A 21,435-nucleotide genomic window follows, 5' to 3' on the forward strand; every position below is an offset into this window, starting at 1 on the left:
ATGTATTTTACCGAGTGACTATTTTATTTTTTATTTTTAAGAAAGCCAATTATGCAATAAAGTCAAAGAAACATTGCTGCAGAAAATGGACAAATAGGGATATTTTGTATGTCTTCTAATGTACATGGATTAATACTAACCAACCACAGCCAGAAATATCCCTTCTGGCGTCTTATTACCGAAGATATGACATATAGAATATGAGCTATTAAAAGATATTGCCTTTGCTCCCCTGGTTCAAGAATTATATCGAATTCACGTTCATTAAAGAGCCACAAAGTGCACCAGGCTGTGTCATATGGGACGTGAGTGTCTTTCAGGTGAGGACACTGTTTCCAGGAGCCCTTGGCCCGTGATATTTCTGCGTATCTAAAACATTTTTTTGTGAAGCTTCAACCCCAACTCACCCTACTATTTTTAGATGGATCATAATGCATGCCATCGGTTAGCAATGATGGTTTTTTCCTCTTAATAAGGAGATACCAGTTGTATATGCTGTTGCCAGAGAAGGTAGTTCAATTTTTACTGTCAAAGGGGCCAAACACCTACCTTTTATGAAGCCCATTTCCCTTTGCTTTTGAGTGTCCCCATGCCCTGAAAGTCGGTGTGACAGCCAATCACAGTAAGGTATATTCTTCCTGCAAGGGTAATGAGAGTTACACTTGTGATGGCAAATAATAATAATAAAAATAATATAAGAATGAAGGGGATGATGATGATCATATCAATAGCATCTACTGGTCTACTCAATTTTGGTCTACTCAAGCCTCCCTTCCCACCATTCTTTAGGTAATTGCACCTTCTATCCTTTGGGAATGGCTGCCTCTCTCCTCATACAGATTTAGTGAATGTGCCAATTACGCCGTGCAAGAAATTCACGCGCATGCATGTATTCATATACCTCAGAGACTGGCCCGGCCATGATCAAATGACTCAAATCAGAACAACCTGAGTTTTAGGAACTTACGGTTTGGCCTTCAAGGACACTGGAAGACACTTCACAGACACTGAGAGGAAAATATGTTCTCTCTTTCTCCTGGGGTTGCTAAACTGAGATTATGAAGACTTACAGTTATCTCTGGTGATGTCCGTCCCCATCTAGTCACTCATTTGCAGTGGGGATCGATCATAAAGCAAATGGACATTCAGAGAGCAGGGGTGACACTCTCAGACTTCCTGGCATCTCTAAGGCCAGTCCTTTGCCTCGACACACCATCCTAGTTCCACGACACACGAACCGGTATGTTCGACTTTTTCTTAAGCTAACTTATGGATGACTTGACATGGCTGCCATTGTTATCAAAATCTAATTTAGTGCCCTGTATCAGAGACTGCAAACTTGCAGCTTCGTAGGCATGTCCATATTCCACGTTATGAGTGCCAGGACACCATTATAACCGTTATTCCCAAAGTATGTAACACATTGGATAAGAATCATAAAAAGATCATTCTTTTTGTCCATGGGCCTATTTCAAATGCACTAATGAAAAGAAAATACATTTTGGGGGATTGTTTCATCAGATTCTCCGGGAAGATTTTAATGGGCTAGCCATACACAGAACTCTGGCCCCCTAGGTAATGAGGTCATTCCTATTGTCAAGTCACATAGAATAAGAATAGGGAGGGTGATTCCCTAAAGAGATGCTGGGTAGACCAAGGAAATAAATGGATCACTACAACAGTATCATTTCACTTATTATTATTCTCGTCCCTATAAAGTAAGATCTACTTTTGTTTTTGCAGATAAAACAAAAACCGAAACAGCCTCACAAAAGTTCAGTCATTTGCTCTAGCAACCCAAGTAGTCAAGAAAAGTTGGATTTCAAACTCAGAACCATCTGGTTCCCAAACTCCCTCTCTCTTTCACCATGATGCTGTCCAGGAGGACGATGGCAAGAGGTGCTAGACTTCACTAGTAGCTGATTGTCCCTGGTGGAGGAAGCAGAGAAATTGTCATGTGGCGGCATGGTGGTATAAAGCCAACCCTGGGGAAGAATCTGCTTATCAGATTTAGAACCAATCATCCCCTGTCCAGAAAAGTGACTGAGGTCACTACATGAAAGAAGGACTTTAAACTGGTGCCTATGAAGACAGACATGGAGAACAGAGGAGCAGTGAGACTAGGTCATCAGATAGATGGTTTCGTACCAAATTAGTGAGGAGAATGGTTAAAGGAAAAGAAGTAGGATGACTCTGGGCAGCCCCTAAGGAATTTAACTCAGGAGGCAAGTTATAAGCACTTCTCTTCCTAAGATAATCCTAAAAGGTTATTCCCTTTCCTAGTAGTTCCTAAAGACGCTCTAAGCATTCATTTCCTACCAGAGTCAAGAGTGATCATCCAAAAATGGTTTTTACCATATTTAACCAGGGATTGAGCCCAAGACCCACAAATCAAAATGTTAGACTTCTAGTTGCTGGAGGCACAAGAGTAACCTGTGAAGGCAGTCAAGCCACCAGGGCAACAAGAAGTGGGTGGAAGAGGTGGGGCAATGGTTGTTTGCCAATTGGTAGGGCAGTGGTCCTATATTTTAAGGCACCGTAAGACCATTCTGGGTGTTTTCCTGCTGATTGGAGGCTTTGGCTCTACCCTTTTCCTCATGAGAGCCAGGAACCAGCAGCTACTTTTCATTGCAATACCCTACTTCCTGCTGCCAGGCCTCTTGGGAGTCTGGTCTACCCCAGGTTAGACTAGATAGAAAGAGGTTAGAATCAAAACACACAAATGTTCAAATGTGTCCAAAGCAGGTTCTTAATGTTTTCTAGACATGAAGGCATTTCTCTGATGTTTGTTCTCATTAATCTTGCCTTTTTCTCTTTTGCTCAGAAGACCTGTCTTCATATTCACTAGGGGCTGAAGTTGAACAAAAGGCTTACCCCAGATGTTCGTGCATATCTCTGCTTGTGTACTTGAAAGGAAAACCTTCTAAAGGAAGCGTTCTCTACCAGGTCAAGCCATGGGAGGAGAAAATAAAGTCTGAAAGGTTGAAATGAAAGACAGAGGTATGGGCAGATGCCCGAGGGAAGAGTTAGGATAAGAGATAGAAAACGACTATGTTGGTTACAGTTAGAGAGTTGGGACAGGCAACAGGTCATGCCTGAGTGGATTAGAAAAAATCAATAATGTATACAATCTGGTAATTATAAAGCAGAATCCGGGATGCAGGAAAGTATCTAGAAACCACGTTTCTAGGTGTTAAGTGGGAGCGAAGAGGTACAGGTATTACACCAGAGCCGTGATATTTTATGAGCTGAGCTGTGGACAACCTGGTGTATGAGCCCCCAGTGCACTTAACTTTTTGATGTTCCTATAGGTCTCCCCCCCCCCTCAAAAAAGGTGGATGAGGCCAAATTGGATTAGATTAGAGTGGATTGGACTAGACTGGATTGAATTGAATTGAGTTGACCTCCAGTGGCTGAAGAGACAGGCAGTTCCCAATAACCAAAACCAGAGAGTCAGAGAAGAAAAATCATATAACTTTCCACACTCTGAGAACAGGTTGGAAGGGGGAAAAGAAAACATTTGATTTCTTAATCACAAGATTTGGCCCCAAGTGTCTTGTGTTTAATGTCTGAAAAGACTATCTGGTTTGCCAACTTTCTGTTTTGCACGACTGCCCAAATGGGTTACAGCTGTTCAGTTTAAAAGCTCCTGACTCTAAACCAACTACATATCTTATTCTTATGATTTGAATGCCACATGAATCTGTATGTACTTTTTGGGGGGAATTTCATATCTTCCCTTTCAGAAGGGACTGAAACTCTTCTTCAATGAGTTGACTCTACCTCAATGAGCCAGAGTTGTGCATGTCCCCAAATGCACTCTATGACTACAGGAGCAAGTCATGGTATGACCCTTTAAGGCTTCCACTTCTAGTGCCTTCTAGTTTTCCCCAGGATCTCAGAATATGTCTGCACAAGGACAATCCAACAATATGTCCAGGAATAAGCTGAGGTTCACCAAAAATAGAATGGAAGAGATTTTTCTGGTTTAGTAAAGTTATTTTTGCATTTCTTCTTTCACTTTCTGCTTCTTTGTCCCTATATACAGAAGTCATCTGAGGTTTCCTTACAAGTCTTATGAACTTGAGATGTCTCTACATGGACCATCTACAATATGAGTAATGTTAGAGCTCACTTGGGCAGGAGACGTGAAGTTTTATGGATCACATACAATCGAATACACCCAGAAAGAAAGGAAGACTAGAGCAGGGAATTTATAAAGTCCTGTTCCAGGGCCAGGAACTGAAGAGATGCTGCTGGAGAGGTCATCTGCAGTAGAATGTAGGATGAATTCTACCCTAAAAGTTATTTTAATGGCTATCAGTCCATTCCAGTAGCTTGGTAGACAAATGAGGTAAAAACGCATAGGAAACTTGGATGTGTGGGAGAGCCAATATCAACAGAACCAACTGGGTGGCATCATCATCTAGGTCTGTGTATGGATTCAGGACTCTTGCCAACTTTTTGAAGGATAAATGCCAGAAGCAAGGAAGGCCGACTGCCCCCACAATCACTTTTTTGGATTCAGAATAGGGTTCTAACTAGAACTAGCAATAGAAACCCAAAGAGAAAACCACAAGAGGCAGAGGGCAGGAGCAAGGTCTTAGTGTTCATACTGATGCTGCTTAATCTAAAGCATAAATAAACAGGATTAACATACCAAAATTTGTCCCAGGATATGGATGTCAGCAAATGACACTGGATTCTATGTAGCATCCTTGGAACATTCAAATCCCGCTTGAGGAGGGCCAAGGATATTCATAATTATTACCAAGACAGGAATTGGCATTATAGGTCATGGGCATTACGGCACCAACTCTGAGCAGTTAGAGAAGTCAGGGACAGCAAAACAAAGCAGGTGCTGCTACTTAGCTCGTTCCAAGTGCTGTGATGTAGATCAGCATCGAGGAAGAAACAGTTAAATATTAAGGAAGCAGCAGACATCCGAATTTAATACTGTGTATCTTTTAAATCAGTGATTTTCAAAATGTAACTTGCATAAGAATCATCTGAGGACCTTGTCAAATGTCAGATTCTGATTCCGTACGCCTAGGGGAGGGCTTGAAGTTCTGTGTGTTTGAGAAGTTTCCAGGGGCTACTGCTGCTGCTGATCCACAGGCCACACTGAGAGTGGGAAGGGTCTAGAACAACTCTGGCTGCTCGTTCGCTTTCAACAATGCTGACGCCTGGATCCCATTCCCAGAAACTCGGACTCCATTGGTTTGGACTGGGCTTTGTGTTTGGGTGGTCTAAGAGCTCCCCTGGGAAATTCCTTTTAGGAATCCATTTAGAGCCACTTCAGATCTCCCATGGATAGTAGCACAATGCTCTTCTTTATCTCTTTTAGTTTTTAATCCTCCCAATAAGTTTTCTATTCATAGTCCCAGGGGTTGTTAAGTATTCAAAGGGCTAGGCACTCTGGGTGTTTTTTCAATCACGAAACATCTCAGGGTAATACATCTTGTTTAATTCTTTGTTCAGAAGTGATAACATTGTGTAACTCAGAGATTTTTTTTTGTTTGTTTACCTTTTTTTTTTTTTGACCTCACTGTAAAAGGAACCTTTCAAAGTATTTTCTCAGAGTAATAGGTAGATGGAAAATTTATATGTTCCCATTCTCTTACAAGCCATTTCTTGCCTTCAGCAGTCTTCCTACAGCCCTCTTCTGTTGTGTTCATTTACTCGGGCTGCTTGGATTGTGTCCTAATGATGTGTTTGTTCTCTCATTACCCTCATAGGCTCCAGCCAACTCCACGAGCACATTCTTAGGAAGTTGATGTCTTTGTTTAATTCCGCATACTTCTCCTCTTAGAGCAAGAGGGCAGATGAGGACAGCTATCAGTTACGAGATGTGTGGAACACATAGATAATCTAGCTCTCTATTGAGAAAATCATCTGTGTGAAGAAGATCCAGTAACTTTCCACTTCCATCATCCATTCTCTTAAATCTTGCTCCTTCCCAACCCCCCTCCCCCGCCTCCTCCAACCCCATTCCACCCCTACTTTCTATCATCCCAGAACAGAACGTTTACATCATTTGAAAGGTCGGCTTCTGACGACTTTGATTCTCCATTAGGCTGATTTTTTTTCTTATTTGCTGTTGTGCTGTAGCATTCCAGAAGCAAATTTATCCTAGACACTAGGCCTACCTACATCTGGGGTGGGCTGCCACCAAAAGGATTTTGGTTTTGGCCTTGGAGTGTGAACAGCTTGGTTTCCCCTAAGCAGAGATGAGTGAAAGATAAGCGTGGTTTTCTTTACAAGATTGTTTTAAAATATTTAATACAAAGATCTAAGGTTTTTTCTCAGAGGACCTTTCAGCAATGTTTTCCAGACTACACATATTCCTCATTAGTGGGTTGTGAAATAAATTTGGTAATTCTTGACCAGCACTGTTTTTCAGAGATGGGAAGAATGAAGAAGAGAAGGCAAAATATCAGAGAATATCTCACATTCTAAGTGTAAGGGTAATCTTTTTCTTTCTTTCTTTCTTTTTTTTTTTGACAGAATTCCCATTTCAATTATATAACTACAAATTGTATTACTGTGAGCTGTGTTTAAAAAGATTGAAAGCCACTGTCCCAAAGCGATCATCTGTCAGCCCACCTTTATTCACAATCTTCCCCAAACTATTATAACCTAATGATAATTTATTATGATTTTAAGATCTTCGGATAAGACATCAGTCTGCTGTTTTGGCACAAAAAGACAGTCTGCACAAAAAGAGCCCTCTCAAGATGAAAACCTCTAATTTCCATTTTTAATCATATTGGAACATTGGATTTTATTTGGTTCACTTTCGTGCAGTCTCCTCCTGGTCTATCAGGCTTCCGAAGCAAAGACCTTTTTCTTTTCTTCAGTTTACATTTATTTTTCCCCAAACACTTCAAGACCCTCTTTAAAGTTTTTTATTTTTATTTTTATTTATTTTTTATTTTTTTGAAGCTGCTGTGTCCTTTTTAGGAGAAAGGAAAGATCAATGGCTCTTAAAATCAAAGGCTCAAAAGGAACTGATTTCCCATAGTTCAATAGTGTTCTGGACTGCCACTATCCCTGGGAGTTCACAAAGCCTTCCCAGTGGATAGAATAGTTTGAAGGGAATCAGATTGGATCTTCACCCTTCACATATTTTCCTTCCTAGAACTGAATAGACTGGGAATGTATTACAGTCAAGCCATCCCATTTACAAATGCCTTCTTCCACTTTACAAAAGAGGCATACAGTCTACTGCATCTTAATATGGTGCACTGCTTCAGGGTGTTAAAAACCCATCAGACACCAAATGAATTCAAAACACTGGTCTAGGTCTGGGAAAGTGAATGACCCTAATGACTGAGTAACAAATGTACATGCCTACCAGGTAGTTTCCAAGTCACGCTTTTGAAAAATTGAAAAGGCAAAACTCTGTTGTTGGATTGTAGATCATTAACAATAATTTTTCAAAATATATCATGGAACTTTTGACAAATAGCTCAAAAGGAGCTCCAAAAAATTAGAAGAAGCTCTGAGTATGTGAATGGGGCTTGCCAGTTAGAAGGTTTTGCTTTAGGCTCAACAGATAAGGAACCAGCTATTACATTTGGACAGCCCCAAGTTTCAGATAAGAAGGACTTTGCTCTAGGGTCTTAAAACTCATGTTTAGAAGGTAAATTGAGAAAATTTCTAAGAATATAGAACAAAGAAAAATATGAGAGTAAAGAAAAATGACAATAAGGATTTATCTAGGAGGCCCAATGTCTATCTGATATAAGTTCTAGAAAGACTGAATAGAGAAAACAGAAGGGAAAATTCAAAGAAACAGAAGCAATTTTCTACAGCTAAAGAAGAACATGGATGTCCACACCGAATGGGTCTCTTGGGTGCCCAGCTGAATGAATGGGAACAGCCCCCCAGATGCACCATCATGATATTTCAAAGGATCAAAAATAAACAAAAGATCCTAGAAGCTTCCAGCTCAAACCCAGGCCCCCACAACCAAAAAACAATGTGTCCCATCAACGACCAAATGCTAGAAAACTAAACAGGCTGTTGTCAATGTTCTGAGAGGACTATATTCAGCCAAACTATCAATCCTGTGCAAAGGCAGAATAAACATATTTTGAAAAATAGAAGATTCAGAAATCTTCCCTCCTAGTATGCTTCCTAGAAAGTAATTTGAAGACATGTTGTGACATTGTAATTTATAATAAGAAATATATATATGGTCTTTGTCCTTGTTTCTGGCACAGATTTCTAAAACCCCTGACATTTCCTAAGTGAGGAGAGGATAAAGGTATCTCCTTATGTAAATGAGGAAAGCACTTAAGGAAGGGGAATGGTTGGCAGGAGAACCAACCATGTGGTTAGAGGGTTATAACTTTCAGTTTCGCCCCCCTGACTGTCCAGGGAATGAAGAGGGGCTGGAGGTCAAATCACTTGCCAATGGCCAATGATTTAATCAATCAAGATTGTGTAATGAAGTGTCCCATAGAAAGCAAAAGCAAAAAAAAAAGACGTTTGGACAACTCCTGGGTTGATGAGCATGTGGAGATTTGAGGAAGTTGGCATACCTGGAGAGGCCACAGAGGCTCCACACCTTTCTCCCACACCTTTCTCTGTGCAACTCTTTTATCTAGTTATTCCCGAGTTGTATCCTTTTATAATTATCTGGGAATCTAGTAAGAGAAATGATTCTCTGCATTCTTGGAGCTGTTCTAGCAAATTAATCCAATCCCAGGAGGAGGTTGTTGGAAACTCTGATCTATGGCCACTTGGTCAGAAGCACAGGTGACAACCTGAACTTGCAATTGAGTTCTGAAGTTGGCAGTGGGGGTTGGTGGGGAGGCCTGTGGGCCTGAGCCCTTAACCTGTGGGATCTGATGCTCTCTCTTGATAAACAGTATCAGAATTGAGTTCAATAGTAGGATACCCAGCATGTGTCAGAGAATTGTTTGTTGGTGATGTGTGAGAAGCTATCCTCCCCTTTCTCCACCACACACACACACACACACACACACACACACACACACACACACATTGGAAATTGTCTCAGAATGTCTTTTACCCTCTGGGTAACTGAGAGAGCAAACCCAGAAAGAAGAAAACATGACATCCAAGAACATGACAAATCGAATCCAGGAGAGCAGAGAAAGGAAGAAAGTCCTGACATGGTAACTTTGAACAGAAATAGAGTAAACCTCAGATTCTAGGAGATCTCTTTGGGGGTGGGACGGGTAAAATGTTGAAAGGTTTCCAGTACCTCTCGACCTTTCTCATATCATGGCACACACACAAAAATGATACTATATAATATATATCTAGTACACTGAAGTAAACGAAGAGGGTGTATGCCCCTGAAGGCCAACCGATCTGTGTGCCTTGAGCCTTGGGCCTGCCTGGCTGACCTGAGGGCTAAGGGATCAAGAACCTGGCTGACCTGGAATCCATTCTTGCAATCAGTTGCTGGGAAGCTATGAATTACACAACGTGATTAAAATCTTGGTATGACTTGGTAATAAAATAAGATAATGGGTGGCTTATTTTTCAGAGAGAGAGAGAGAGAGAGAGAGAGAGAGAGAATATCCAGTCAAATTTTGGGCTGGAATAATTATTTTGTAGTGACATTGACCCATGAAGGAAAAACATGTAATCTGAGCACACTCTTCGAGTCTTCAGCAAAAAATATTTACAGAGTCATAATATGGTACTTGCTGATTTTCACCTTTTTAGAATCAAAAACATTACCATTGTCAAGGAAAGGGTGTAAAATGTAAATATTCTTAATATTGACTGTATTTTTAAGAAAAGCCAGCTAATGGAGGTTGAGGGATGAAAGAGGCTGAGGATCATGGAAAGAGGACTAACGACTTTATTTTATGAATTTGGAAGCTAAGATGTATTGTCCATTAAAGGGCGAGCCTTCCCTCAGATGTCTGTCATCTACTTCAGCTGCTGGGTTCTCAAGGAAATGAAATATCAGTCTTTCACCCTTGGGATGTCCTTGATTGAGAGAGAAGGAATGTGAAAATAAGTGCTACCTCCAAGGCACCAAAGGGTGAAAATTAAAAGCAACTAAAAATGGCATTGGAAAGCTCCCAAGAAATGAAGACATGAGCAAGATTTCATATTTCTGTTGCCAAATTGCTATTAGGAATTCAATAAATGCTAAATGCTGAGAGAGAGGTTGAGAGTGAGAGAGAGAGAGAGAGTCTGTGGTCTATTAAATAAGAACCAAAAAAAATAGGTTTAAAAATCCCCTTTGAAAATTCACGGAGGGACTATATAATATGGAGAGAGGTAGGAGAGACGATAAAATAATTAAATCCTCATGATTCATGGCAGGAAGTCAATAGGCAATGCCTAAATTTGATACATCAAGGAACTGTATCATAAGCATATAATTTAGCATATGGAGTAACCACTAGAAGAAGTAAAAACTGAAGAACTTTTCCACCGTGTCCCCAGGACCTAGAACAGTGACTGGTTTACTGTATATACTCAATAAACATCTGCTGAACAAATGAATTGGCTGAATAATGGGCAATAATGAGGAAGGGAAGAGGGAATTTGATACTGATGCTTACGTGCTTTATAAGCCTGAGGGGTTTCATTTAGGTGCCTCTTTCCTTGCAAACAGAACTCCTATTTCTACCCCTCAGGGAACGTGATCCCATCTCTAACTAAGGGGTAAGTCCTGATTAGTCCAATGAAGGATAGGTATTATCTCTGCTTTAAATGTCTGGTAGAATTCTCCAGGGAAGCCATCTGGTCCTGGACTCTTATTCGTTGGGAGATTTTTGAAAACTGATTCAATTTCTTCACTGGTTATGGGTCTGTTCAAGTTTTCTATTTCTTCCTGTTTGAGTTTTGGAAGTGTGTGGGTGCTTAGGAATTTGCCCATTTCTTCCAGGTTGTCCAGTTTGTTGGCATATAATTTTTCATAGTATTTCCTGATAATTGCTTGTATTTCTGAGGGATTGGTTGTAATAATTCCATTTTCATTCATGACTTTATCTATTTGGGTCCTCTCCCTTTTCTTTTTGAGAAGCCTGGCTAGAGGTTTGTCAATTTTGTTTATTTTTTCAAGAAACTAACTCTTGGTTTCATTGATCTGTTCATTACCCATGGTAATTCTATGCCACCAGCCAGTGATTGAATTAGAGGATGTCACGTGGCTCAGTTTTGTCCAATGAGATATTAAGGGAGGATTCTTGGGAGACTACTTGCCTCTTCTTTCTCTCAAAGTTGTCCTGAATTTGATGCCTGGCCTGACAAAACTATCTCAACACCAAGAGGGAGCTAGTCTGAGGGAAAAAAACCAACGTCCACACAATGGCAGGGCATGGAAAGAACCTGAGTCCTTAAGGAATGTCAGCGAGCTCACAGTTCAACCATCTCTCAACATGATCTATATGCAAGATAATAAAATTTCCTTTTTGTTCCAACGAGTTGAGTTGGGAGCTACTGTCATTTGTTCTCAAGGCATAACGGCAGATAAAAGTCTCTCAGCATTTTTTGGTAACAGTAAACATACGCCCGTGTTAATGTTTATGAAAATAAAAGATAAAATGAAACTGCATAATTTCATCCTATTACAATAGAAGAGTATTTTTAAAGATCTGTGTTTAAATTGTCATGTCCTCCCAACTTTGGTGGCCAGGTTTCCAGCCCCGGTCGTCCTCTCCTCTATTTTCACTCTGATTCTTGTTTTCCAAGACAAATTTTACAAAAGCTCTTCTCCTCCAGGCTGATAACCTCAGAAATTTCACAATAAACTCTAGTTGAAAGGGGAGACCTCTTCCTGGAAGCAAAAAGGAAAGCAGAGAACATGGCTACATTTGCCTATTTAGTTTTCTTATCATGGTATTTGTTCTTTCAACAAAGTGTGAGACAAAGTCAACAGCTGGGAGGGAATGGAACATAATGAGCGCAAGATACGAAGCAAAAGGAAAAGACGTAAATGAGCCATCTCGAGGACGAAAGGAAATAAATTACAGATGTGGAAGGAGTTTGAATGGGATATTTCCTATTGATTTCAGAACTTCACTTAGAGCCCCAAAGCTGAGAGAAATTGAAGGGTCTGCTGGACACTTTTAGGAAGAGTCTGCAAAAAGGTAGCAAAATGGCCTAGTAATCACGATGTCGTACAGCCTATATAACCATGGTCTGAGAATTCACAAAGGAGGGTTGTTTGGAAAGGAATCTAGAGAAAGGGGGTTTAGAATGAATCAATTTAGGTTAACTGTACTGCCTTCTCTAAGGACAGTAGAAGGTTTGGAGGGCCCCAAGGGAGCAATCAGAGGGCATCTTCAGTAAATAAAATGTAGAGCTACAGTTGCTTGCTTCTTGCTTTCACCTGTTCATGATGAGAGCACAAGAAAAGAGCTCAGTTAGTGGAATCGTCCTGAAATGGGCTGATCCAACAGACCAAGCGTTGTGCCGTTTGCTGCAGGGTGAGCGGTCATCAAAGCGGGGAGTCAGATATGAAGATTCTTACAGCGTCTTTGCTGAAAGAGTTCTCTCCCTTTTTTTTTTTAACATTTATTTATTTTTGAGACAGAGAGAGACAGAGCATGAACGGGGGAGGAGCAGAGAGAGAGGGAGACACAGAATCGGAAGCAGGCTCCAGGCTCTGAGCCATCAGCCCAGAGCGTGACGCGGGGCTCGAACTCACGGACCGCGAGATCGTGACCTGAGCCGAAGTCGGACGCTCAACCAACTGAGCCACCCAGGCGCCCCAAGAGTTCTCTCCCTTTAAGGCACAATGAACCCAAGGTTTAAAAGGCTGTTTACTTATCTCTTGGGAAGGTGGTGGAGAAGGTGGTGGGGTACGGAACCTGAGGTGGTAGGTTTCTCTCCACTGGGGGAGGGGGTCACTACAGACAACAGAAAAGCCAGCAATTTGAATATCTGACCTGACAGAGGTCAACTGACAGACAAGTGACAACTTCCGTCAGCCTTAGCTGAGTGAAAAGTTCTTTCCTGATCTCCAATTCATTCATCCTCTCTTGATCTTGAGGCTTCCAGGAGCCCAAAGACACCTAACAAGGGTTTGGGTTGGGGTGGGGGTAGAGAGGAGAGAAATGGACAAGCAAAGTGAAGAAACATTGAAAATGTGCACTCTGCTCCTCTTAAGCCACTGAACATCCTCCTACTATGGGTTAGTCCTGAGTTGGGGAATAGGAGAAACTTTGAACTGGGTGATAAGCTTGAGTTGTAATTTAGACTGGACTACACTTTTTTCTTTGGGATCAGAATGTGTCTGTTTATGGCTGAAAGTGGTCAGGCAGCATAGAATATGCCTAAGATGCCATCAGTGGGCAAGGAAGAGAAATCCTTGTCACCGAGCTGGAAAGCAGTGGCTAGAGAAAAGTAAGGAACTTCCTGCTTTGTCCCTGGAAGTAAAAGCCTGTTCATTAAACCTGTCATACTCAGTGAAGGTATTGTGACAGACCTTCCAGACAGCACCCATTTTGGGCTTCTAGTCATTGCTTTCAAGTGATGCCAGTCGGCCATATTGTGATTTCCACTGCTCTCCCCACCCCCACAAAAGATTCTGCTCCTCCAGTATAGACACAGAAACGAAAAGAAGTACGTTGGGTTTGACCAATGTTCAGATTTTGCTATATGAATACATAAGAAGAGAGTGAGGACAAGTGAGCTGAAGATGTTTTCGAGAAAGTAACTACAGTGAGTGATTAGGAATGGAATCCAAGTGCTGTGAAGGGGAAAATAGAGACAGCAGGAGGAATAGAGAAAAGGAGGCAGAGTTATGGGGCAAAGGCATGGACAAGAACTGTTAACAGTTTAGGAAACTACTAGAAATAACTGTTAGAATAAGTTATAGTCTCCAAGAATGATTTGTTTGACATGGAAACTTCAGAGGCTATGCAGCTTCCGATGGTGGCAAGATTTAGGATGAGCTCGTTGGATGACAAGCCATGGGAGATGAGGCAGTTAAGTAACTAAGTGGTTAAAAGGGTAATTTTGTGGACTGGTTAGAACTGGTTTCAGTGAGTATTAACTTTAAAAGAGTCGGACCAGGTTTTCAGTTTAACCCGGTTTGATCCATGCTGAACCAATAGATGTAACCCTTTGTAATTGTATACCTCATTGGTTTTATCCACCATGAACTAAATCTGCACCTGTTTTACCTAATTTAAAAATAATTATGTCAAATTATGCAGTATATTAGTATGAAGTATTGGGGTTTTTTTACTTTTATTAGTAAGTTGGAAGATTAGATTACATTTATAGTGACTTTGACTTTATTTAGAAAATCCACGCTAAAGTAAGGAATACTCCCACCAAGTTGGAGAATACTTTTTTCTAAATTTTTAAAAAATGTTTATTTATTCACTTTTGAGAGAGAGAGAGAGAGAGAGAGAGCGCACGCAAAAGCAGGGGAGGGACAGAGAGAGAGAGGGAGACACAGAATCCAAAGCAGGCTCCAGGCTCTAAGCTGTGAGCCCAGAGCCCCATGTGGGGCTTGAGCCCACAAACCATGGGATTGTGACCTGAGCCAAAGTTGGATGTTTACCTGACTGAATCACCCATGCACCCCAAGAATCCTTTTGAAGAAAACACAAAATGGTTTCACCAAGTGGGTCGATCCATTATCAAGATAATAAAAATCATAAGAATCCGTAATGCTTTCTTCTTTTACAAAATATGAAAGTTGTCCTGTGGTTTGAATTTATCTCCACAAGGCTTGACCATTTTTCTTAGTAAGAGAGACCCTCTACTCAGACTGTATATCATAAACCTTATATATCATTTCTGAATACTCACTTTGTCCATTTGATGATATTATTTCTCAGCTATAAGCCTATATATTTGTGATTACCTTTATGTAGGCAAAAAAATACCTTCCTTACAACTAAATAAACTTGTTTGTATGGGGCACCTGTATGGCTCAGTCAGCTAAGCGGCAGACTCTTGATTCTGGCTCAGATTGTGATCTCACAGTTCGTGAGATCAAGCCCTGAGCAGAGCCTCCTTAGGATTGTCTCTCTCTGTGTCTGTCTGCCCCTCCTCCACTCATATTCTCTTTCTCGCTCTTTCAATAAATAAATAAAGATTTTAAAAAATAACTAAGTGAACTTATTTGTAAATAGATTGAAGCATTGTCTACCAGTGAAAATATATTTCCATCAACACTCTGAGAATCATTTAACCAAGTCATCATTAAGTAAAAATGTGGAAGAGATTGAAAGAGATATAATTAGATCTTCCTTTCCTCTTGTTCAAGTGAGGTAGGCCACATCTCTCTGACCTTCCCAACTCTGGGAAGCCATTCAAGCCATGAACACTATGTTTTAAGATCCAGATGCCTCTCCCTGATAGTTATAACCATACGGTACTAGAACATCCTCCGCTCTGTTATACCATATCCATGGATATAGCCCATTTAACAATCATAAAGTATAGAGACTAAAAATGAATTTGAAAACATATCAATTTATTATAAAGATACTTAACATCTGGATGTTTTGCTAATCATATTATTGGTGCTTTTACATAAATGAATATTTTTTAAAGTATAGTTTTAGAGTCCTACATCTGAAGCACAAGAGATTATTTTCAAAGTGCAGAGTCCAGGATCAAACCACAACCCAAATGATTTATACTCTCTGAGGGGGAGAGAAGGCCTGAGAATCTGTAATTAAAAAAAACTCCCACAGCTAGTTTTTACACATGAGACAGTTTGGGGGCTGTCTTTAAAAATCAAGGTAAAGTAACCTCAGCCTAATAAATAAAGAATACTGGGGATTTAAGTTGAAGATTTTAAAAAGGGCATATATTGAAGTGTGACCTACCTTTACTGACAAATTCAAATGGAGAGTGGAGAAAAGTTGGATAATTCCATCTCCCTCTCTCTCTTTCTCTGTCCCAAATTCAAATCCCACTATTCCATCAGAAAGCTTAGGTCTGAGTCATCAAAAAAAAAAAAAAATACCCTTAATTCTGACTTTCCATTTCTTTATGTACACTTTGGATCAAAAAAGAAAAAAAAAAAACAGGGGGTACCTGGGTGGCTCAGTCGGTTCAGCATCCAACTTCAGTTCAGGTTCATGACATCACTTTCAGCTGTCAAGGCAAGGCCTGCTTTGGATCCTCTGTCTCCCTCGCTCCCTGCCCCTCCCCACTCACTGTCTGTCTATCTGTCTCTCTCTCAAAACTAAATAAACGTTAAAAAAAAAAAAGAAAATTATTTCAGACTCCTTCTTGGTGAGAAGTGAAAGGTTTTGCATTGTAAATCAGGGTTCAAGTACATTTAAGGGCATTTTGTTTCCCTCTGAATACTTCTGTTCAAATGATCCTCTTTGTCTCCTGTCTCCTCAGCCTTTCTTGGCTCTTCTCGACCTCTGTACCTCTGTACCCGACTGAGTGAAATCATGAGCGTTTCAGCTCTTTCTCAATTTTTGGCTTTTCCCAGCACTTACCTTCCTGCCCAAGGTCACTCACCTCATTTTTAATTTGCACAAACCTGTTCTATTTACAGAGATTAGAATTTTTTGCAGGCTCCTTGAAACCCGTTGTCTGTACTCCTAAGTGTTTGTCCTTTCAAGACTTCATAGCTTCATTGGTTCCCCCTCTGAACCTGAGCGAAGTAGATCAACTATGGAGGGAGCATTTGCGGAGATGTAGAGATTTTTAAGTCTGGTTCCCTGCGCTTTTTAGAGAGAAGCCATTCAGCTTTTCAATCCTTTCATTTAGATAGTTGCTCGAGGAAGAGATGGCAGAATAATTCATTTTTAAATTGGCTCATCAGAAAATGGAAAGACTCAGTGGCCATTCATCTCATCTAAAACAACTCACTCCTCCCCAACAATCTGTGTGTGTGTGTGTGTGCACGCATGCACCTGTACACGTGTTTATAAAACAGAGAGGAGAGAGAGAAAGAACATCTACCTCTGGTAAAGCACCATGATGACTGCCCTGGGATACACAATGATAATTACAACGCACTCTGTACTTTCAGAGGTGTTTTCCATATAAATTTGGAGGCAGATATGTCCACAGACACTAAGAGGAAGCTGGCAAAAGGGGCTGGACTGGAACAGCTGAGTCTAGGCTTCCTATGCACGCCAGCATGGTAAGAGCCAAGGCTTTAGGGGCAAATGCACCTGATTTCACATCCCAGCTCAGCTTTTCTGTGACCTTGAGGAAGTGGTTAACATTTGCTGAGCCTCAGTTTCTAGGTCTCTAAAGGACAGCAGCACCTAGTTCCTGGGGTGGCTACAAAAAAAAATAGAGATCAAGTAGGTAATGTGCCTAGCTCGTGGTAGGGGCTTAATAAATAGGACTTATTATTATGGAAATAGCCAGCAGGTGGAAGTTTGCAAATCGAGCTCACTGCAACTGTACCTGGAATGCAAAATCAACAGGCGTGGACCCAAATGCAAATCTCCTTTTATTTCAAGAGGTTGGCTCCAAATTAGAACGTAGTTTTTAGGGCAGGGGTCTACTTTCAATGCTGTGTAAGCAGTGTAGGCCATGGTAGAGACTTGGAGGTTAGCAAAGCATGTGAAAACAAAGAGCCAACTAAAAACCCCATAGTTTTGATTTTTTTTTTAATGTTTATTTTTGAGAGAGAGACAGACAGAGTGCAACCACAGGAGGGGCAGAGAGAGAGGGAGACACAGAATCGGAAGCAGGCTCCAGGCTCTGAGCTGTCCGCACAGAGCCTGATGTGGGGTCCGAATCCACAAACCATGAGATTGTGACCTGAGCCAAAGCTGGATGTTTAATTGACTTGAGCCACCCGGGCGCCCACATTGCACCTTATTTAAAGGATAGATGTGTATGTGCTGCCATAAATAAATGTCCGTGACATACCGATGTGTGAAGAATTTGCTTTTGTTTTACAAATCCATTCCCTCAGCTTCTGGTGATGGAAATATATGTTGTGTGGAGACCATCATTCCCCTGTTTCAGTCAAGATGCTTTGGCCAAGAGGCAGGTTCAAGACTCAAGCTAAACCATTGACACTTTCCTGGGAGTTTGAATCTCAAATGATATTTACACAAGCATGAAAAGGGACAGAGCCCTGAAGAGACTCCGTGGGTTCCTGCCACCACAATGCCCTGAACTGCTGGTTCCTGTCCTTTCCAAAGATCTTTACCTAACTCTTCAACCTGTGTTTCACTTCTTCCTTAAGGAAGAAATATGATGGGTCACCTGGATATCTCAGTCGGTGAAGCATCGACTCTTGATTTCGGCTCAGGTCATGATCCTACAGTCCTGAGATTGAGCCCCACGTTGGGCTCAGCACTGGGCATGAGCCTGCTGAAGATTTATTCTCTCTCCTCTGCCCCCTCCTCCGCTTGCATGTGTGTGCATGCGCACACACAACACTCTTTCTCTCTCTCTCAAAAAAAGGAAGAAATATGCTTTAGTACATGAATGAGCTTTCTTTTATGTCCCCTACATATGGATCTGATCTCTTAAAATTGTTTCCAATAAACTACTTTTCCTTTTAAGGTAGCCAGAGTAGACTTCTATGGCTTTTATACAAGAGATCCTAAAATATAGTGACAAAGTAATAAACATTTATATATTATAAATGTGTGTATATATATATATATATATATATACAATATAATAAAAATAAATATAAAAACATTGCTGGTAGACATTAAACCCTGAAATAAATGGAAAGATATGCCAGGTTCCTGGAATAAAAGACTCAATATTTGGGGTGTCTGGTTGGCTCAGCTGGGAGAGCATACAGCACTTGATCTTGGGGCCGTGAGTTTGAGCCCCACATTGGGTGTAGCGATTACCTAAATAAATAGAAAAAAACTTTTTTTTTTTTAAATTTTTTTTCCCAACGTTTTTATTTATTTTTGGGACAGAGAGAGACAGAGCATGAACGGGGGAGGGGCAGAGAGAGAGGGAGACACAGAATCGGAAACAGGCTCCAGGCTCCGAGCCATCAGCCCAGAGCCTGACGCCGGGCTCGAACTCACGGACCGCGAGATCGTGACCTGGCTGAAGTCGGACGTTCAACCGACTGCGCCAACCAGGCGCCCCTAGAAAAAAACTTTTAAAACCCCTCAATATTATTATTATAAGTATATAAAATTATTTACTTTATAAATTTCACACGAAAATTTTTTTGTCATGTGTATCATTTTTGTAAGTAAAAAGCACTGATAATTTAAAAAAGAAATCTAGGTCACTGGGAGTGTCCTCTGAGATGGAAATAAATTTCTCCGGAATCCTCTCTTCTAGGTAGTTAACGGCTTTCAATGGGAAGGTGGGGGCAGCGTTTATAGCCAACTGTTATGACACCCCAGAGGGAAGCAGAGAGCCGCACTGATTAGGGGAGAAAGGAAGTCAATGGGGAAGTTCAAGAGTGCCAGTTACTCCATGTTTGATTATTAGTTAAGCAGGAAAAAGCCATCGGATCAAGAGACAACTGATATTGAAAAGAAAGTTTTTATAATCATAGAGGAGCGGACACACCATACCATGGGGGGGCGACATGGGGAAGAACTGGGGTGGACAGGAGGCAGAGGGAGTGGGGGCACTGTGGGCAAGAGCCCTTATCGTGGCTCACCTTTGAAAGACACACTTATGGGCAGACTGTTGACTACCTTTCGGAATTGGCTAACTCTGGGAGGCGCCATCCCTCTGGGCTCAGCATGGCCCAGAGGGATGGCCCAGCTTGGATATCAAAGCATTGGACTTCAGGAAATAAAAGACATGGTTAATACACTTTACAATCTAGATGAGACTTGAGCTCCTGCCCCTACCGCAACCCGTAGAAGTTCAAAATCCTCCCTGGGAGTTCTGTAAATTTTCAAGAAAGCCGACATTGTATTCTCAGAGTAATCCTGGTCTCTGGGATTCTGCGTTTCCACAGATTGTCTCTGTTCTATACCACGTAATCCCAAGGTAGAATGCAGTGTTCTCTTCAGTTTCCAGGGTAGGGGAGGTGGGGCCAGTTGGGGGGGGTGTGGTCACATGGAACCTGCTTTTGGGAAACCAGCAATCTTTAGTCAGATGGGTGAAGGTGGGTGCCAAAATGGGTCACATCATCTTGGGTTTATCATCTTAGTGGCCCTTCTCTTTTCATCTCCCTCTCCTTGCCAGATTGCCCCCTCATAATTCCAAATGTTTCATCTTATTCTGTACAAAGTAATTTCCTTTCCCTAGCACGTTTATGCTCTAGCCACTGGGTCTTATACACTTTCTTGTATAGACCAAAGTCAATTCTCATCATGTTTTTCCAAAAGAAGACAGTGCCTCTTGCTGTGAGGAGTTCTGGTATCACTTGTGAGGAACAAATTTTCTGCACCTCTCAGGTTCACATGTAACATAGAGCAGGATACTAAGCTTTATGAAGGAAATATATACTGTGCAGTGTCCACAGGGACTAATCAAGAGGAACAGACTCTGGGATTTTGAGAGCAGGGACAGGATCTACCAGAGACTTGCCTTAGCCAGAGAACTTGCACAACTGCATATCCTTTGTTGATTAATTCCACACATATTTATTGGGTGCTTACTGTGTGCCAAGAGGCAATCGGCTACATGCTAGGGAATTCAAAGATAAAGAGGGCATGATCTGAGAAGCAAATGTCCAGGAGGAAAGATAGATACGTAAACAGGCAGGAGACAGTGCTACAATGGAGGACTCTAAAAAGTTGGAGTGATTTGTACATATAAGCCCAAGCCTATCCCAAATATTTGGGGCCTAGGAAGTGTATCAGTGGAGTCCCAGGCATCCTATCTCTCAATATTTAAAATATAGAAATCAAGCCAATAGATTGCTTAAGAAAATATGCTCTGCTCTTCTAATGTGACCAAAAGAACTTCATAAAGCCTTAAGACCAGGTCTGAGTTTGGATTTCTCAGAGTTCTGAGACCATGGCTCCCCGTGTGAGACCCTTGGCTTTCTTTCCACCTCTTTATCCCCCCGATTCCTTTTCATACTTGCTCCCACGCTTTTGGACACCCAGGCCACGTGCATAAGTTCCATCCTCAACCTCCACAAGCAGCCGTCCTTGGTCACCACTTAGTCCAGGCTGTACCCACCAGGGGTGCCATTTTTTCATTAGGAGCAAAGCCCAAAGGAACAGACCCTCCACAGGCTCCAAGTAGGGTCAAGGCCATTTAGACAGATATCCCAGATTCCTAAATATCAGAGGGTGGGCTAGAAGGTGCGGCGGGCAGGGTGGGGGTGGTGGGCAGGCGGTGCATCTTTGGACTCGCCTACCCCATTGGTTCCAGGGACTCTAGCCTGCAGTATGAGGCACGACCAGGTGAGGGCTACTATGAGGTTTTCTGGCATATGGTCACTGCCTGGCTTGGGTCAAAATGAAATATCGCTTAAGCTGCTTCATCGTGTTTTCTCAAGATGAATCATCCAAAAATGCCTGCAGCCTTCCAGCTGTGGATGCGCTGATTTTGTGTAAGGGTGGAACGAGTGTGCCGATTTGATTT

At 41.5% G+C, this 21,435-nt stretch overlaps 1 long non-coding RNA gene across 1 annotated transcript in view; it reads right to left on the minus strand.

The window, feature by feature from the left end:
• Nucleotides 1–560: 560 nt before the first annotated feature.
• Nucleotides 561–21,435, minus strand: part of LOC113594217 (uncharacterized) — a 198,599-nt gene continuing 177,724 nt past the window's right edge. The window contains exon 4 of the long non-coding RNA XR_003414537.2: nt 561–638. This is a non-coding gene — a long non-coding RNA (uncharacterized LOC113594217). The remainder of the gene's footprint in view (nt 639–21,435) is intronic.

Source organism: Acinonyx jubatus, chromosome D4, assembly GCF_027475565.1.
Source record: "Acinonyx jubatus isolate Ajub_Pintada_27869175 chromosome D4, VMU_Ajub_asm_v1.0, whole genome shotgun sequence".
In the NCBI taxonomy this organism is placed as follows: Eukaryota; Metazoa; Chordata; class Mammalia; order Carnivora; family Felidae; genus Acinonyx; species Acinonyx jubatus.